Source organism: Macaca nemestrina, chromosome 12, assembly GCF_043159975.1.
Source record: "Macaca nemestrina isolate mMacNem1 chromosome 12, mMacNem.hap1, whole genome shotgun sequence".
Taxonomy (NCBI): Eukaryota; Metazoa; Chordata; class Mammalia; order Primates; family Cercopithecidae; genus Macaca; species Macaca nemestrina.
The window spans coordinates 113,395,077-113,413,541 of record NC_092136.1 but is presented as its reverse complement, the minus strand read 5'-3'; the positions used below and the strand labels follow the sequence as shown (position 1 = coordinate 113,413,541).

The following is an 18,465-nucleotide window of genomic DNA, read 5'->3' as shown; positions in this document are numbered from 1 at the left end:
TTGGTTAGAAAAATGAGTAGGTGAATGAATGAGTTAACAAATAAGACATCTGAGCAAGCAGAAGAAGTTTTAGCTGGGAAGAAGAACTAAAGAAGCCAAGACAGATGAGCATTCTGTATGGTTGAGGAAATTGGTGGGTATGATCTTCCACTAGTCTTGTTTCCATTCACTCAGTTGGCAAAATAAACAGCACTTGAGAAAGCTGTTTCCTTCTCCCTATCTCTCCTTTCCTTTCTTTCCAGGAGAAACCAGTAATTGCCTGGAAACATGAGTCTGGGCTTTTGTCTTGGGATTCCAACTTGCAGGTAGCTGTGGCTGATCTCTCATTATTAGCACATATATTGGACTGGAAATTGTAGTCTTGGTGAGGAAAGGGAAAGTAGAAAAGTGGGGAGGAGGGGTGAGTCAGGAATTTGGTGATCAATCCCATCCCCCAACCCCATGATGAGCTCAACCCGGCAGGTCCTTGGAGCTTGAAGAACTGGTCAAGCCATTTAACCTGCAGTCACCAGGGACATGGGGAAGTAACAGAGAAAGTCAGGGATGAAGATGAAGAAAGAAAGACATCAGCAAGTCAGTACACTACAGGCAGCAAGGAGTTACCCCTTCCTACTCTGCTACTCCAGAGGGAGGCACAGGACCCGCTCGCAGGGGCACGCACCTGCAGTGCCCTCAACAAACAGTCAACGAGCAGTCAGGAAGGAATGTGAAGCAATGCTGTCCTCAAGTTCAGGGATCTGCAAACCAGCCAATGCCTGGGCTTGTAGCAATTTTTAGTGGAAACTATTAAGACAAACATAACAACCAAACCACAGAAGTGGGCCTATACCATTAATATTCATTATTATTTTCTGTAGTAATAGAAATGTTCAGTACTGTGTTGTCCAATATGGTAGTCACTGGCTTCACGTCACTCTTCAAGTACAGGGAACTGAATTTTACATTTTATTTAATTTTAATGAATTTAAATTTAAATAGCCACGTTAGTGAGTGTCTACCATATTGGACAGTGCGGGCCTACACTGTGAAGCGGATGGATGGGGAGGGATGGGAATAGACCTGGGATGAGGAAAGGAAAAGGAAAACCTTGGTAAAGCATCACGTAACTTGGGCAAAAGGGTCCAGTCCCCGTTGTGGGGTGGAATACTTTATAATATGTTCTTCTCACTGAAAGATCCAGAATGCCCTCTGACCTGTGGTTTTTGGGGATCTTGGGCTAATCTAGAGAGTTCTTGTCCTTGTGGTGCCTTCAACACCATGAGGAGAGATTGTGCCTGCTATACTCAAGGGAGTGCATTTTTTGACCAAGACTCGCGTTGAAAAAAGGAGAAACATTCATTTTTCTATTGCAATATTTCTCAAAACTCTTCCCTTACAGGAAACTCTAAAGGAGAAAGCCTCTCCTGCTGGGCCAGAGGGGCCGGACCAGATTGGAACTCAGAGCTAACTCCAAAGACCTCACACTCTCAGCTCTATGAAGCTGCTTCTCCAATTGGAAGCCAAGATTCCCCCAGGTCAGTGTCTGTTGTTTACTTGCTGAGTGGTGTTGAGAAAATAATTTAGTTTCTCTGAGCCTTCTCTGTAAAATGAGGGGGTTAAACAACCCCTAAGATGCCTGAGGTTTGTCCTAGCTTAAAAACACTACATTTCTAAGGCATTTAAAATGCCTTCACTAGACACCAGTTGAAGTCAAATGGGCAGTGAAATGGCTTCTCTCTCACTGCAGCGAGGTTTTTCTCGCAACCCAATTACCCTCGACATTAGTCTCTTTTATTTATTAATGTTATCATTACTATTAGAACAGTTTCTATTTTCTGCTGCTTAGCCTGGGTCACCCCCAGGAAAACCATTGTCAGCTTCAGCCAATCCTGCATGAGCATGGGGCCAGAAACATGCACAACCCAGCTCTGAAACAAATGGTGCTCCCACAGACAGCGCTCGTTATTATCTGTCCTTCTCTCCCATCTTACTCCTTCCTTCCTTTATCAGTCAGTATCCCCCTTCTCTCTATTCCATTTTCCCTCTTCCCTCCCCTACTTTTTCCTCAACAATGCTTTCTCCTCTTCTTTATCTCTCCTGTCCACCCCCCACCCCACCCAGGTCTCCACCTCCCTCCCCAGTCCACCTTCTCTGATTAAAGCTTGCAAGTCCCAGTCAGCCTGGTTTTATGCTCTTGCCAAACAGGAAAACAGGCAGTGCTTTGGTGGGTGGGAGGGGTAGGAGTGGCTGAAGGGCTGGAGACCCTGTTTCCATGCATTTCTCCAAGTGCTGAGAGAGAGAGAGAGAGAGAGAGAGAGAGAGAACGTGGCTATGGGAGCAGTTCTGGTTGCTAATGGAAAACAAAAAAGGAAAGAAAAAGACCTACCAGCCTAACCAGCCCCCAAACCTGCATGTTCCATCAGGACATCAACAGTCATGTTAGGGAGCTGGAGGTGAAAATGGGGGAGGTAACCCCCTGTATTAGGCTGTGCTTGTGTTGCTATAAAGAAATATCAGAGACTGGGTAATTTATAAGAAAAGAGGTTTAATTGGCTCATGGTGCTGTAAGCTGTGCAGGAAGAATGGTGCTGGCATCTGCTTCTGGGGAGGTCTCAGGAAGCTTTTACTCATGGCAGAAGCTGAAGCAAAAGCAGTCACCTCCCCTGGCAAAAATGGGAGGGAGAGAGAGTGAGTGTGTATAGTGGGAAGGTGCCACACACTTTAAAAAGACCGGTTCTCATATGAACTCAGAGTGAGAGCTCACTTATCACCAACGGGATGGCCCAAGCCATTCATGAGGGGTCCGTTCCCATGATCCAAACACTTCTGACCAGGCCGCATCTCCAACATTGGGGATTATATTTCAGCATGAGATTGTCGGGGTGCAGGGTGAGGAGGGCCAAACATCCAAAGTATATCACTGCCCCTGCCAATTCTTTAGCTTAGGGAGGGGGACCTGCTCCCAACCAAACTCAGGGAGTCTCATCTCACAGAGTGAGGCAGCTAAGTTGTGGGATCCAAATCTGTGGGAAGCCAGCAATTTTAGCAAGGGAGACTTGGAATCATCACCTGCAATTCCAGACTCCTCTGCGGGGCTGATTCCCTGTCTAGAAGACCTCGATGGGGAGCTGCAGCTTGGGCTGGAGACTTGTGAGTTAGTATTTCACCAGTGCTTCTATTCTCTTTCCCCCATACTAGGACATTGAGAGGAAAGCCCTGGTTTCCAGGGACTGTGCTCTCTGCAACATCTTGGGGTTTTACTGCTAATACAATAGCTGTGCTTACCTTCTGCCCTCATTCCACAAGGAACCCTGCTTCACAGAATTAAATCATGGGACTCAGTTACTTCTCAGACCAAGGGCCCTCTTTCAAGCCCTCTTACTCCTGGTCAGGGGTAGCTGGGAAGCAGAAGAGAAAATAGTCTTAAACTGTTCTTCCTAATTCTGCAGGGCCATTCTAAGCTAGTGAAAAGAGCCCCCCATCTGGGTTTCTGGCCAGTGCCACCTCTTCCTAGCCTCGTGTGCTCACCAAGCCTTATTCTTTTCATCTGTGAAATGGGAATAGAATACCTCCTTCATCCAGGATCTTTACAAAGGTTGAAGGGAACAGTAACCTTAGACCGTGGACAGGCAGTTGCTTAGCCTGGAAGCTGGAGATGTATCCAATGACCTCTTCAGGTCACTGTCTTGCTTGGGAATCTATTGCTAGGGAAAGTTAAGTGAGTCCAGAAATGACCATGAAATCGGCTGAGGTAGGTGAGACCTAACAGCTCATTACTTGTGTGACTGACAAAGTGACAAGGCCCTAAAGCAATTCTGAGACAGCCAAGAAGGGGCCAATAATGGGCATCTCCTTAGTATCTGGGGTGAGTTTCTGAGGCATCACTTATCAGTTTCCAGACGGCCTCTGCTGATTTGGTTTTCACGGTGGTGTGGTGTGGAACCGCTGACGCGGATGCACTGGGAGGAGAAGAACAAAGGGAGCATTGTCACATTTAAGCAATGTCGACACTCAGGCAGGAACAAAGGAGCTTGTTATGCAATAGACAGAATGAGAAGGCCAACCCAGGGCAGCTGCCTTGAATCGTGGAGTCACGGAGCTACAATTTTGCCAAGGGAGATAAAACCAAACTAACTTCAGCTTCCTAGTGTGAAGTGATGAGAGGGAAGTGGTGAAGCTGAAAGAGGCTGGCCAGCCTACTAGGAGAGGGATATTTTCAGTGACTACATACCAGGGCCACTGTGGCTGCTAACAGAGGCTTGAAGGTGAAGACAGGTGAGGGAATAAAGGTGATAGACAGGTGAGGAAACAGGTGAGGGCTGTAAAGGAAAGACAGATGACAGGCAGGCAATAGGGTGTTCAGGACACCAGGTGAGATAAAAGAATCAGGTTAGTCTCAAAGACCAAGGCCCATGTGGATACCAGGAGAGTCAGCACTCAGCATCAGTTAACGGAAGACATCACCCCCAACTCTAATCCTGCACGCAAGCTGCCTATTTTCACCTACTCTGTCATCTGTGCTGTGTTAGTGGGTCTGAAGGGCGGTGGAAGAGACAGGGACAGGACAGAGAGGTGTGTTTATGATGAGGGCAAAGTTGTGAAGTCTGGGATTGGGACATTTTTCATGGAAGACAGAAAGATGTCCTACAGTTCTGTGAGGGACAGTTTATTCAAAGAAGAGGGACGTCCCTGTTTTCTGCTTCTATCAAGGAAGGAATGTTTAACACAGCAGTAAAATCACCATGGAAATTCAGGGGAAGAGTTTCTTGATCCTGAGAGCGGTGAGCACGTGAGCAAGAAAGTTGGGAGACTTGTTTTCTTTGGAAAGAGTCCGAGTTACAAGCAGCATCGGAGGGATATCAAGGATCTTTTAAAAAGAAGCTTTCTTCCTGTCTGGGAGGTAACTGTGGCTCACCCTGTCTGGGAGGGAATGAACAAATAACCCTCTGATCCTCAGGTTCTATACATTTACCAATCCACTGCTACCACCCCTGCTGCCTAGCTATCTAACCAGATTCAGATGACACAATAGAGTTAGATGACTGAGCCAAATAGCTAATCAGAGCAGAGCATTTTCTATCTAAATACCTACAGGATTGATCTGCATGAACATGAGGGTAATCACCTTCTGGTTTTTGCGAATGACATTTGAACTTTATGATACTATCTCCCTCTTCCACTCTTGGGTAAAACAAAAGAGTATTCTCTCCCTCCTTCTGTCTCTTGCTCTGCCTTTGTCTCTGTTTCTGTGTGTGTGTTTTCTCTGTCTCTGTTTCCCCATCTCTCTCTCTCACACACACACCAGTAAAAACTTAGCCCTGGAAGAGATAACTAAACTTAGTTCCCAAATCCTGATGTCTTCATCGGCACAGTGCACACACAAACCATTTGCATTAATGAATCAAGGCCAGTTATTACCGGGACACTCTTGTGATGGTTCCTTCCTTGGCTTCCTGCCATTTAGGCTGTTTAAAGGCTGCATTCCTCAGCTGCGTGCAGAGATAATAAAAGAGGAAACAGAAGGAGGTTCCGGGGTTATGGAGCAGGGAGCAAGGAGGGCAGAGGAAAGCTTCTCCCTCTCTTTTTATCTCCAGGGAAGCCGAGGAAAGCACTGTGACGATGCTGATGCTGGTGGCCATTACTGGGCATCTGCTATGAATGGATACATACCCAGATGCGAATAACGATGGCAGTTACTGTTGAGCATCTACAGGGTGTATTTTACACTCATCACTGCATGTACTCTTCTCATCACACCTAGGAGGTAAATGTCATTATTCCCATTTGACAAAAGACAAAAATAGGGTGAGGCAGCTGCCTAGCCTCACTGGTTGTGGAACAACCAGAATTTCCAAACCGAGGTTATTCCGGCTCCAAAGTCTTCCTACTCACTTAACCCACTGCTGTTCCTTGTTCTGCTGGCCTCATATGACCTGAGTTTTCAATGAGCAAATCCTAGTTTCTTCACCGGACCCAAATCCCATCTGCACTTTTATTCCCACCACTGCTCACCTGTCAGGAAGAACTGATGACATTTTATCCCCTGTGCTTGCCTACCTGGCCTGACTCCAGGGCCCTCCCTTGTTTCTGCTGCCTGACCTTGGAGAAGGCAGTTCTGGCTAGTCCTGGGTGCCTAGTCTCCCTCTTCTAAATGGCTGGGGTGCAGGAATGTGCCTGGAGAGTAAGGCCACTAGACTACAGCAAGAGTCTCAGCAGAGGGATGACCTGTTTCTTTCATCTTTTAAAACTATGTCTGTATTAGTCCTTGATTGTAAAAGTGAAATATTCTTTCTAATATGGGTTTTGTTGGGACGCAGTATTGGGCGGTGGCTAAGAGTATGGATCAAACAATATACAGTAGGTTTAACTCATTCAAACAACAGCAAGATGGTATTTCACAAATGAACCACAATTTAGTCAACCAATCTTCTGCTAATGGATAGTCACTTGGTTTCCAGTTTTTTTTCTTTTTGGTCATTACAGACAATAGTGAAATAAGCAAATACATACTTATGTATATATATAATATATATATATATATATATATATATTTTTTTTTTTTTTTGAGACAGAGTTTCACTCTTGTTGCCCAGGGTGGAGTGCAGTGGCACAGTATTGGCTCACTGCAACCTCCACCTCCTGGGTTCAAGTGATTCTCCTGCTTCAGCCTCCCAAGTACCTGGGATTACAGGCATTTGCCACCACACCCAGCTAATTTTTGTATTTTTAGTCGAGATGGAGTTTCACCATGTTGGTTAAGCTGGTCTTGAACTCTTGATCTCAGGTGATCCACCCACCTTGGCCTCCCAAAGTGCTGGAATTACAGGTGTGAGCCAGCGTGCCTGGCCGGTATTTGTATTTTTATAAAAGAGTCTCCAAAGTGTAATTTCTGAGTCAAGATGTAAGGCTGCGTCTGTGCCTGTTAAATGCCATTGTTGCTGTGCTGGTTGCTCATGTGAAGGTGTTTGATTTCTTCTGTGGAATGATAGAATCATGGAACTTCTAGAAAAGGAGCAATAGTTTGTAAGAGTTGACTTTTCTTTGTTCTAAGAGAACATTTTGTAATGCTTTCTTTTCCTGCCAACATTTAAAACATTTCAAACATGCAGCAAAGTTGAAAGAATTTCACAGCGAACATTCATAAACCCAGCACCTTGATTCTACCGATCATTAACATTTTATTAAACTTGCTTTATTACTTATCTGTCTATCTATCTAAACCTCTAACCATCCATCAAACTAGCTGCATGAGTTTGCTAGGGCTGCTGTAGCAAAGTACCATAAATTGGGTAGCTTAAGAAATAGAAATTTATTGTCTCAGTTCTGGAGGTTAGAAGCCCAAATTTAAGAGGCCAGCAGGGCTGGTCCCTTCTGAGGCTTATAAAACAAGATCTGTCCCAGCATCTGCCATTGGCTGTAGATGGCTATCTTTTCCCTGCATCTCTTCACACAATCTTCATTCTAAGTTTGTCTCTGTGTCCAAATTTCTTCTTATTGGGTTTGGGCTTATCCTAATGACCTCGTTTTAACTTGATGACCTGTGCAAAGACTGTATCTCCAAACAAAGTCGCTTATGAGGTAGTGGAGATGAAAACTTCAACATAAGAATTTTTTTTTTTTTTTGGCAGGAGACACGGCAGGGGACTATTCAACCCATAAAACCAACTTATTTTGTGATACATTTCAGAAAAACATTTGGACATCAGTATACATTCCCCCTAAGCATTTCAGCAATTGTGTCATTAAGCAGATTTCTATATTTATTACTTTTTTAATTAAAATTTACATACAATAAAATGCTTAAATCTTATTAAACATTGGGACTTTTGACAAATGCAAACACAGGTGTAATCCAAACTTTTATCAAGGTACAGAACATTACCATTATTTCAGAAAGTTTGCTGATGCCCCTTTCCAGATAATTCCTGACCTCATTCTCCATGTAAGTGTATTTAAAATTTTTAATATATATTGCCAGTTGACTGTCTAAAATGCTAGCAGAAACTTACAGCTTCACGAGTAATGAATGAGAGTGATCATCACTCCACTTCCTGGCCTGTTGTTAGTAATGAGAGCTAACTTTATTAGCTGCCTATTCTGTGTGCACTGTTCTCAGCACTTTACTTGTTCTAAGTGCTTTTTGTTCCTCAAACAGTCCTGTGAAGAAGGCATTACTTCTACCCTTATTTTACAGATGAGGATATTTAGGCACAGAAAGAATAGTGATTTGCCAAAGTTTACAGAGTAATTTGAGATTTGAAAACAGACGACGGTATCAGAAAAAAGTATATCTAATATTATATTAAATTTACATAACATATTATATTTATATAATTTATATTATATATCAAATACAAATATATTTAAATTTTGCCCATCTAATGAGTGAAAGCGATGTCTCATACCCACTTTAATTTGCATTTCCATAACACAATGAGATTGAAAGTTTATTGGTCATCTAATTTTCTCTTCTGTGAATTGCCAGTTCTTATCATTTGCCCATGTTTATATTTGACTGTTGGTCTATCTTATCAGCTTGTAAGACCTCTTTGCCTGTTAAGGACATTAGCTCTTTAACATATCATTCTAGATATCTTCCCTGTATCATTTCTTTTTCACTTTGCACATATTGTCTTTGTTACAAATGTCTTTGTTACAATCTAGGGAAAAAATTCTTATATAGTTAAATATATTCATCTTTTTCTCTTTCCCTATAATATCATTGAGTTTTTAGTATTTTTTCCACAAATATCTGGTGCTTTTCTGTAACCTCAAACTTCTGGGCTCAAGTCATTCTCTGGTCCAGCATCCTGAGTAGCTGGGACTAAAGGCAGATATCATCATGCCTGGCTAATTAAAAAAAAATTTTTTTTTAAAGACAGAGTCTCACTATGCTGCCCAGGCTGATCTGAAATTCCTGGGTTCAAGTGATCCTCCCACCTTGGCCTCTGAAGGTGCTGGAACTATAGGCATGAGCTGTTGCACCTGGCCTGATAGTTATTATTTGACCAGAAAAATCATCATTTCCTTTAGAGTTTCACATTTATTGCACATAATATTATTACATATCTTGCATATCTGTGATTATATCCCCTTCTCATTCCCTATATTGTATATATATATGTATATATATATTTTTTCTTTTTTCCTTAATCTACACAGAGATATTCTGTTTCATGATTTTTTTTCTTAAAAACAAGCTTTTGGGCTTTGTTTACTCTTCTTATTTCCATTGTTGTTTTCCATTACATTAATTTAAACATTTATCTTTTTAAAATATCTTTTCTAGTCTCTTTTGGTTTATTTTGTTATCACACATCCTAATTTTTAGAATTTAACACTTAACCAATTTATTATTTATTTTAATTAACAATAAAAGGAGAGATTTAAGACTAAATTTCTGGGAGTATGAATTTAGCTGTGCTGGATAACTTTTGATATGTAGCATTATTTATTTAAAATGTAAATACAATCATTATTTAAGGAAGCAACCAGATATATTTGAAATTATAAACACAAAAGTGTTCCTTGCTTTTAAGTAGTTGTTACATTGTTAGGTGTTTTGGCTTAGAAGGGGAAGTTTCTTAATTGTTGATTTTCAGATTTCTAATAGTTGATTTTCTGAGTGTGTGGTCTGCTATAAGGTATTTTGGGAATTTATTAAGCTTTTCTTTGTCCCAAGTACATGATGCACTTTCGCAAATTTTCAACTGACATAAAATAATGTATGTTTTATGTATCTAGAACTGTCAAATCCTTTTGATTATATTATTCAAATCCTTTTTATCGTTGTTAGTTTTTTTCTACTTGGTCTATCAAATTTAAAATAAATATTTTAAAATATTCCATTATTTTAGTTTTTCTTATTATTATAGGAGTCAAAAAAATTTTCAGATTTGACTGCTATGTTGTTTGTACCAGTAACTTAATGATTATTATATCTTCTTCATGGACTATGCCTTTTATCATTATAACTGTTCTGTTTTTGTCCCAGATCTTAATTCCATTTTGTTTGATATTATTGTTGCCATGACTGCCTTTCTTTTTGCTTGTATTTGCCTGATATTTTATTTTCAACCATTTCAAATTTTCTTTGTCATCATATTTTCTGCATATTTATTCATCAAAATTTAACTGAATGTATTTTAAAATTCAGTCTTAAAATCTCTGTATTTTAATAGGAAAATTTAGGCAATTTACATTTAGTGCGTTACATTTCATATTATTGTTTTCACAGTGCATTTTATTTCATATTACTTATTTTAAATGTTTTTTACATTTGCAGTTTATTTTCTGTTGTCATTTTCTTCTTTTTACTTTTCTCTAATTTCACTGACAATATAGTCAAGACTACTGTTGCAAATGATGAACCCAACTTTTAACCAAAAGCAGTAATTGGTGCCTGAAATATGGAAAGTCCAAAAGGTGGAACCAGGCAAGGCTGAACCCAAGTGCTTAAGTGATACCATCAGGGATATATTTGAAGTTTAGATATCTTCCTCTTCTAGCTTCAGACACAGACAAGTTCTCCCTGTGGGAAAGCAAAGATTGAAGATTGATCACCAGCAAGTCCAGCCTTAGATTTCATCTGCTTTGGAATCCCAGGGAAAAGAAAGTATCTAAGTATCTTTTTTTTTTTTTTTTTTTTTTAGACGGAGTCTTGCTCTGTCACCCAGGCTGGAGAGCAGTGGCGCAATCTCGGCTCACTGCAAGCTCCGCCTCCCGGGTTCGCGCCATTCTCCTGCCTCAGCCTCCCGAGTAGCTGGGACTACAGGCGCCCGCCACCATGCCAGGCTAATTTTTTTTGTATTTTTAGTAGAGAAGGGGTTTCACCGTGTTAGCCAGGATGGTCTCAATCTCCTGACCTCGTGATCTGCCCGTCTTGGCCTCCCAAAGTGCTGGGATTACAGGCGTGAGCCACCGTGCCCGGCCAAGAAAGTATCTTTTTAACAATATTTCAAGCAGAACATTCAATAAAGCGCTCACAGTTTGTTCATCTTGGGTCAAGTGCCTATTTCCACCTTCTTTTTGTCCCTCTTAGTAAAATGAACTATTAGGAGGATTAAAAAAGTTAATATTTGTGAAAAACTTAGAAAAGCACCTGGTACCAATAGCAAGTGCTGCATTATTGTTTGTTGAGTGAAAAGAACATCTGGGTAACGTTAGCAGAAGAAGGGAGAAATGAATATTGGGAAGGCAAATGCAGGAATATTCATATATTTGGTCTAGTTGAATTTCTGCTTATTTTCTTATTCCTGTTCATTGTGATGTTTTATTATGCTTTCTGATTTTGTTGTTGATTATGCTCCCATTCCTAACAGTCATAATTGCACTGATAACTTCTACTATGACACTAAAATCATTTTTCCATTATTTGCATACTTCCACATATCTATCTCTCTCAAGATGAACCTTGGTGGTTTCTAGAACAGTTGTCACTCTGCTGCCTGCTTTCCTTCCTTCCTTCCTTCCTTCCTTCCTTCCTTCCTTCCTTCCTTCCTTCCTTCCTTCCTTCCTTCCTTCCTTCCTTCCTTCCTTTCTTCCCTCCCTCCCTCCCTCCCTCCCTCCCTCCCTCCCTCCCTCCCTCCCTTCCTTCCTTCCTTCCTTCCTTCCTTCCTTCCTTCCTTCCTTCCTTCCTTCTTTCCTTCCTTCCTCTCTCTCTCTCTCTCTGTCTCTCTCTTTCTTTTTTTCGAGACAAGGTCTCACTCTGTCTCCTAGGCTAGAGTGCAGTGGTGCAATCATGGCTCACTGCAACCTCAACTTCCCAGGCTCAAGCAGCCTCCTGAGTAACTGGGACTACAGGTGTGTGCCACCATGCCCAGCTAATTTCTGCTGCCTTCTAATTGCAGCGTTGCAAATGAGAAATCTTATACTAGTCTGATTCTCTTTCATGCATGTTTCCTACTCCCTACCTACCCAATTTGGAAACTGCTAATGTTTTTTTCGCCCTATGAGAAGTTTCAATATTATATTTTAGGAATTTCACTAGGTTATTTATAGGTATGAATCTATTTTCATCAGTCTTGAGTTGAATTTTCTATATGCTTTCAATCTGCGAATTCAAGTCTATCTGAAGCTCAGGAGAAATTGTCTTCTTCATTCGTTCCTCTCTTCTCCTTCTGAATCTTCTATTTTTTGCTTATTAGGTGCCCAGATTTTTTTCCAAGCTGATGATCTTTTTCTTTTATTAATTCGTTTTTGTGCCTTGGCTCTGTTCCTTGAAGCATTTCCCTTGATATCCTAGATCTCCAATGTGATTCTCAGTAGTGACTTCCCTGCTCCTCAGTTTACTTTAATCTATTAAATATTTAGGGTTTTCTTGTTTTGTTGTTAGCTTTTGAACATCCCTTTGTGCTCACATTGTATCTCCTTGACTGCCCTCACCACTTTTTAAAATTAATATTCTCATATGTCTCATCCATCAGCCCTTCCAGAGTGCCCTTAAAAGATTTGTAATATTGCTTTGCCTTCTCATGGTTTACGATTCCTTCATCTTCACAGAGGGCAGGTTGGTGGGGATTCTACTGATGGTGTTAAATTGACAAATAGTGGAACACGCAATGATTTCTGCCTATTTGAATCAGAGATTATTGAACAGATAATTCATTATCTTCTGTTAAAGGTTGAGGGGATATTTTCTTGCACCTAAGTCTACTAATATAAAGTCCTTGGAGAAATTCCACCAGTGCACTTGTCCTCCTGGATGATCAGAAACAGCAGGATTGGATAAATTCTCCTTTTTAGAACCAAATAACACAGGCAGCTACAGTCCCTCTCCAAGCAGATTCACCATATTCTGCTGGCTAAGCTCACCTTACCTCTCTGAAAACCATAAAAAATCTTCATCTTTTCTCCAGGCTCAAGGAAATAAAAATCTGGTCCTCTGTTGCTGGAAACTTGACTCTTGTCTGGATCTAAGGAGAATAAAGCCTGTTCTCTCTCTTCATAATCCCTAGGAACACCTGAGGCCTCAGATGTGCCGTCCAGGTGCCACCAGCAGGGACTTCTTGCTTGCGGTATTACTGCATACTGTTTCATATAGTGGTTAGCAATTATCATTTTTCTTTTAAGTTGGGGTCTCAGTCTGTTAGTCTGCACTTAGGCTGGAGTGCACTGATGCAATCACAGCTCAATGAGACCTTGAATTCCTGGGCTCAAGCCAGGCTCCCACCTCAGCCTCCTGAATAGCTGTGACTACAGGTATACACCACTGTGCCCAACTAATTAAATTTTTTTTTTTTTTTTTTTTGTAGAGACAAGATCTTGCTATGTTGCCCAGCATGGTCTTGAACTCCTGTGCTCAGGCAACCCTTCCACCTTGGCCTTCCAAAGCGCTGGGATTACTGGCATGAGTCGCCATACCTGCAATGCCAACAATTTTATTTTTATTGGTATTGGTGAGTACAGCTTATTTATTAATTCTCATTGGTAAGAATAGTTCATTTATCAATTCTATAGCCAAAGAACTTTCAGGTTATTTCCAGTTCATGGCTACTTTAAGCAATGTTCTGCAAACATTCTTATGGATGTTTCCTGGTGCACATGGGCATTCATTTTTCTGCAGCAGTGGTTTTCAAAGTATATGTGCTACCTCTAGGGATCCCTAAGACATTCGTGAGATGAAAACTTTTTATAAGACATTGTTTGCTCTTTTCACCAAGTTGACGGTTGCACTGATGGTGCAAAAACAGTGGTGGCAAAACTGCTGATGCCTTAGCATGAATCAAGGTCGTGGTACCAGGCTGTACTAGTAGTCATCATATTATCCACCACAATGTGCCACAGTTTAAAAAATGCCAATTTCACTTAAGAGAGTTCTTTAACGCCAGGTGCGGTGGTTCACGCCTGTAATCCCAGCACTTTGGGAGGCCAAGGCAGGCGGATCATGAGGTCAGGAGTTTGAAACCAACCTGGCCAATATGGTGAAACCCTGCCTCTACTAAAAACGCAAAAATTAGCTGGGCATGGTGGCACATGGCTGTAGTCCCAGCTACTTGGGAGGCTGAGGCAGAAGAATCGCTTGAATCTGGGAGGTGGAGGTTGCAGTGAGCCAAGATTGCGCCACGGCACTCCAGCCTTGGCAGCAGAGTAAGACTCCATCTGGAAAAGAAAAAAATGTTCATTAATAAGCAGGAAAAGTTATCAATTATATTGAATCTTGACTTGAGTACTTTTTAAAAGTATTCCGTGTAGCATCAAAAAATATCAAGAAAATATCTAAGAAGGAGAAGGCTTCTACAAAGAAAGCTCTGTAACTTCATTGAAGGACATTAAAAAGATTTAATAACTGGAGCTATATATCCCATTTATAGATTAGAAGACTCAATATTGTAAAGATGTTAGTTCTCCCAATGATGATTTAAAGATTCATCACACAGAGAGTACTGACATTGTCTTACATTTTTGCAAAACCCATTAATGTCTAGCTTAATGGAAGATAGCGGGATTCCTATGTACTGCTATTTTTTTTGTTGCTATTATGAAAGGTTCCTTTTATAAATTGTATTTTTTGTTAGTGGCTGATAAAATATCATTGTTTTTAAAACTATTAATTTTATAGCCAGCAAACTTACCAAAGTCTCTTATTAATGCTAATAGTTTAAATAAAAATTCCTTTTGATTTTCCAGGTGCACAATAATGTTGTCAGTCAATAGCGATAGTTTTACTTCTTTATTTATAGTCTTTGTACTTTTTATTTATTTGTATTGCCTTAATGCACTGGAGATGATCTCTAGCACAATGTTGGACTGCTGTTGTTAGATCACATGTCTCTGCCTTGTATTTATTTTTATAGATATTCTTTAGTACATTAAGAAAGCACCCTCTCTATTTCTATTCAGCTAAGAGATTATTCCTTAAAATTATAAATGAAAGTTGCATTTTATGAAATGATTTTTCTACATGTACTGTGATAACCATATAATTTTTTCCTTTTCCTATTAATAAGGCAAATCACTTTGATTTTTTTCTAAGGCTGAATCAGCCTTGCATTTCTGCATTAAACTCTATTTATTTATGGTTACGTTAGCTTCTAACATTTTTTTGGAAAATTTTTGCACCTATGGTTGTAGATCAATACTTTCTATTTTCTCCAAGATTTCCATCAGGGTTTGGAGTCAAAGTCATTGCTTAAGTTGAGAAGTGTTCTTTCATTTTTTAAATTCCTCATGACTGTTTGTATAAATATTTGAGTATTCCTTTCATAAATCGCTGGTAAACCCACTGGTTAAACCGTCTGGACTTGGAGTGCAGGAATTTTGTTTTTTATTATTAATTCAACTTTTCTAATGCTTATATAGAATTTAATTTTTTATTGTTAATTCAGTTTTTTAATGCTTACATAGAATTATTCCATTTTCTCCATAATTTATTTAATTGAGCTCTATTAATGAAAACATTAATTGCTTTCCATTTTTACTATTACAGAGGATGCTGCAATGAACACATTTACACAAGCATTTTGCATATTTTGTGCGTGTTTACATTTTAAATATATTTGTATAAGATAGATTCTTACAACAGAAATTGCTTGGTCAAGAATATGAACAGTTTCAGTTATCTTGGTCTTGATATCGGACCATTTCTTCCTTGCGGAAGCAGCATTGGAATGAGAAATGCCCTCTGGGTTAGTTATTGATTGTGTGTAACAGATTACCTTAAAATTCGTGGCTTAAAAGAACAATAAACATTTATTATCCTCACAGTTTCTGTGGGTCGGGAATTTGAGAGTGGCTTAGCTGGGTGTTTCTGATGTGGGGTCTCTCTTGAGGTGGTAATCAAGAAGTCAGCCAGGTCTGCAGTCATCTGAATGTTTGGCTGGAGCTGGAGGATCTGCTTTTAAGGGGGCTTATTTGTGTGACTGGCAAGTTGGTGCTGGCCCTCAATAGGAGGCCTCCGTTTCCCCAATGTTGGCTCTTCACAGGCTGCTTGAGTATCGTCACAACATGGCAGTCAGCTTCCCTAGAACAAGTGATGAGAGAGAGAGCGACGGATATGGCAGCAATGATGCCTTTTGAACTCTGAAATCATACACCATCACTTCTGCCCTATTCTGCTCATTAGAAGCATGGTATTAAATCTGGCCCATATTGGAAGGAAGGGGAATTAGCTTCCACCTGATGAAGGAAGACATGTCAAAGGAATTATGAGCGTATTTTAAAATCATCACAGCCTTTCTCTAAACCTAGTTTAAATGGATTGATTTCCTTGGCATGAGTCTTCAAAAATATGTATCTAAGAAGTTTTGCCCATTGAAGTCACAGAGGCCAATGAGATCAGCTGGTGAGAATGTGGTACTGGGAATACAAGCTGTCAACCACCTGCTGCCCTTGGTGTCCAGTCCCCAGTGCCCTGGCTACTATCCAGGCTCAAGATTTATGTCTTAATTATGTAAATGAAGAGATTATGCCATCAGGGGCCCTGGTGAGCTAATTACTAAACAAGAAATCAATGCTGCTGAAGTCAAAACTAATGAATCCCAAGGCTCCCCACACTCTGACTGTAATTGCAGTAGTGAGAATCTTATTTCAACAGACCATGCCAGAGAGCTGGGAGGGCCTCGCACTGTGATTTATTCATTGAGATCCTATCCAAGCTGCTTTTTCTCATGGATGCTGGGTTCTGGAAACAATCCCTGGCCATCCCTCTTTCAATCCACGGGCACCTCCGCACCTATTCAGTCATCTGTAATAGCTCAGGCTCTGGGAAATGAATATAAGGATTGTTCTGGCCAGTGACAGTGAGGCGGGAGGAGCTTCGGTCAGAGCATCAGCTCAGATAGATGTGACATTTGGAGGACTGAGGCAGGGTGAGAGGGTTTCACTGGGGTCCCTTTCTCCCTCCCTGCTTTGCAAGAGGCATCCAATTGCCCCCGACAGTGGACAAAAATGGACAGAGAGGTCTCTTGACTCTCTAGGCCCCAGAGGCACACAAACGCCTACTCAACTCATTGTCCCCTCTGCACCCTCCCTCACTCCTCACTACAGGGCTCTGGGCTCTGTCTCTCTTGCTTAATGTGGCTATTTTCCTTTTAATCCTAATTGCCTAGTCTTGCCCTTAGCTTTTATCCAGTGCTGCTACAAGAAATAGCCATGTGCAATCTATTTCTGCAGTTATCGTAACCATACTGTTGAGGATCATGACTGTTAAATCTGCAGCAAAATAATGAGGGGGATTTTTCTGGTGTCCCAGAATTGTGGCTAAGGCCCAAACCAAAGCAGAGAAGAAGAGGCACTGAGGAAGCCTGCATTCTAAAGACAGCTGCCCAGGAGCAGGGCTAACATGTCCTGGCAATGTGGTTTGTAAACCACAGGTTGCAGAACTGACCTGCCCCCTTCAAGCCACTCTCCATCCTGCCTTCTGCTCCTCACTCTTGCAGATATCAAGTGAGGACTAGGGAATGGTATGGGGAGATGGCACCAGAGCTGCAATCTTACAGTGTTGTTGGTGGGGGCAATTCCCTTATCTCCCCATGGGAAGACACACATGATCACAGAGACCACTGCACTGGCACTCTGCTCTAGAGACTCTCTAAGAGGCCTGTGGAGATGGCCCATGCCAGTGGAGGGCAAAGGGGCTGCAGAGGGCCTGGCAAAGAAGCACTGGGGTTATCCCATCCTGGGTCTCAGAAGCCCTTGGAGAACCCAGAGGAAGTCCAGAGCATTGCCTGTGGTTCCACACAAGGGGCATGGAATGGAATGGCAGGAGCTGTGGGCTGTCCAGCTGGTTGCCAGAGTAAGTCGGGAAGACACCACTCAGAGAGAGGGGGGCACAGCGCATGTTGAAGGGGGGCATTACCACCTCCTTTTCAAGTGGGTCCTTCTAGGAGAGGAGAGCCGGGTTGAGTTGAACATTGTTTCATAAAAAGACCCCACCCTCCATGTGGAGACTGCCACTCAGTGGGGTCCACCAACCTCCCACAGAGCCAGGTTGAGCCAGGCTGAGATCAGAGATGCCTCCTCACCACCACAGACCCTCGACCATGCTGAGATGCCTCCTGCCTCCCCATCCTTTCTTCCTGCCCCCAAGTCTAGAACTGCTAGACCCAGAGGAGGGAGGAAGAGGAGGAGGAGAAGTGAAGGAGGAGACCATGCTGCTCCCCCACCACCAAGTCCCTAAAGCCACAGTCTTCCTGGGGTTTGGGGCATTGACAAAAGGAAGAGCTTTGAATCAGATATGAATTTGGAGTTTTAAATGGAATGGACTGAGTTTTTAGTAACTGAAAGTGACAGGAATATTTATTCACTTTCTGCCCAAAATATCAAGTGATGGGGAAAAGGGATTTGACAGAACACAGCAGAAAGCAGTGACTAGAAAAAATTAATTTTCATGTTTATACCCCACTGCGTTGAGACTCCTGAATAACCCACTGCACATCATTCTAGTCGATGCTCCTTAAATAAAGCCCCATGGAAAGAAAGTCTTCTCAGAATTTTTTGCAAGACTATCCAAGATGTGGGGAAATGTGCACCCTCACACACTGTGGG

General features: G+C 41.5%; 1 protein-coding gene across 10 annotated transcripts in view; it reads left to right on the top strand.

The window, feature by feature from the left end:
- Nucleotides 1-18,465, top strand: part of LOC105493586 (dopamine receptor D2) — a 239,580-nt gene that overhangs the window by 134,661 nt on the left and 86,454 nt on the right. For 8 of the 10 annotated variants that reach the window (XM_071075595.1, XM_071075586.1, XM_071075587.1 and 5 more), the window contains 3 exons: nt 1,379-1,514; nt 5,574-5,743; nt 13,233-13,376. The gene's annotated coding sequence lies outside the window, so the exon portion shown is untranslated. The remainder of the gene's footprint in view (nt 1-1,378; nt 1,515-5,573; nt 5,744-13,232; nt 13,377-18,465) is intronic. The other 2 variants (XM_071075589.1, XM_071075590.1) reach the window with 2 other exon arrangements.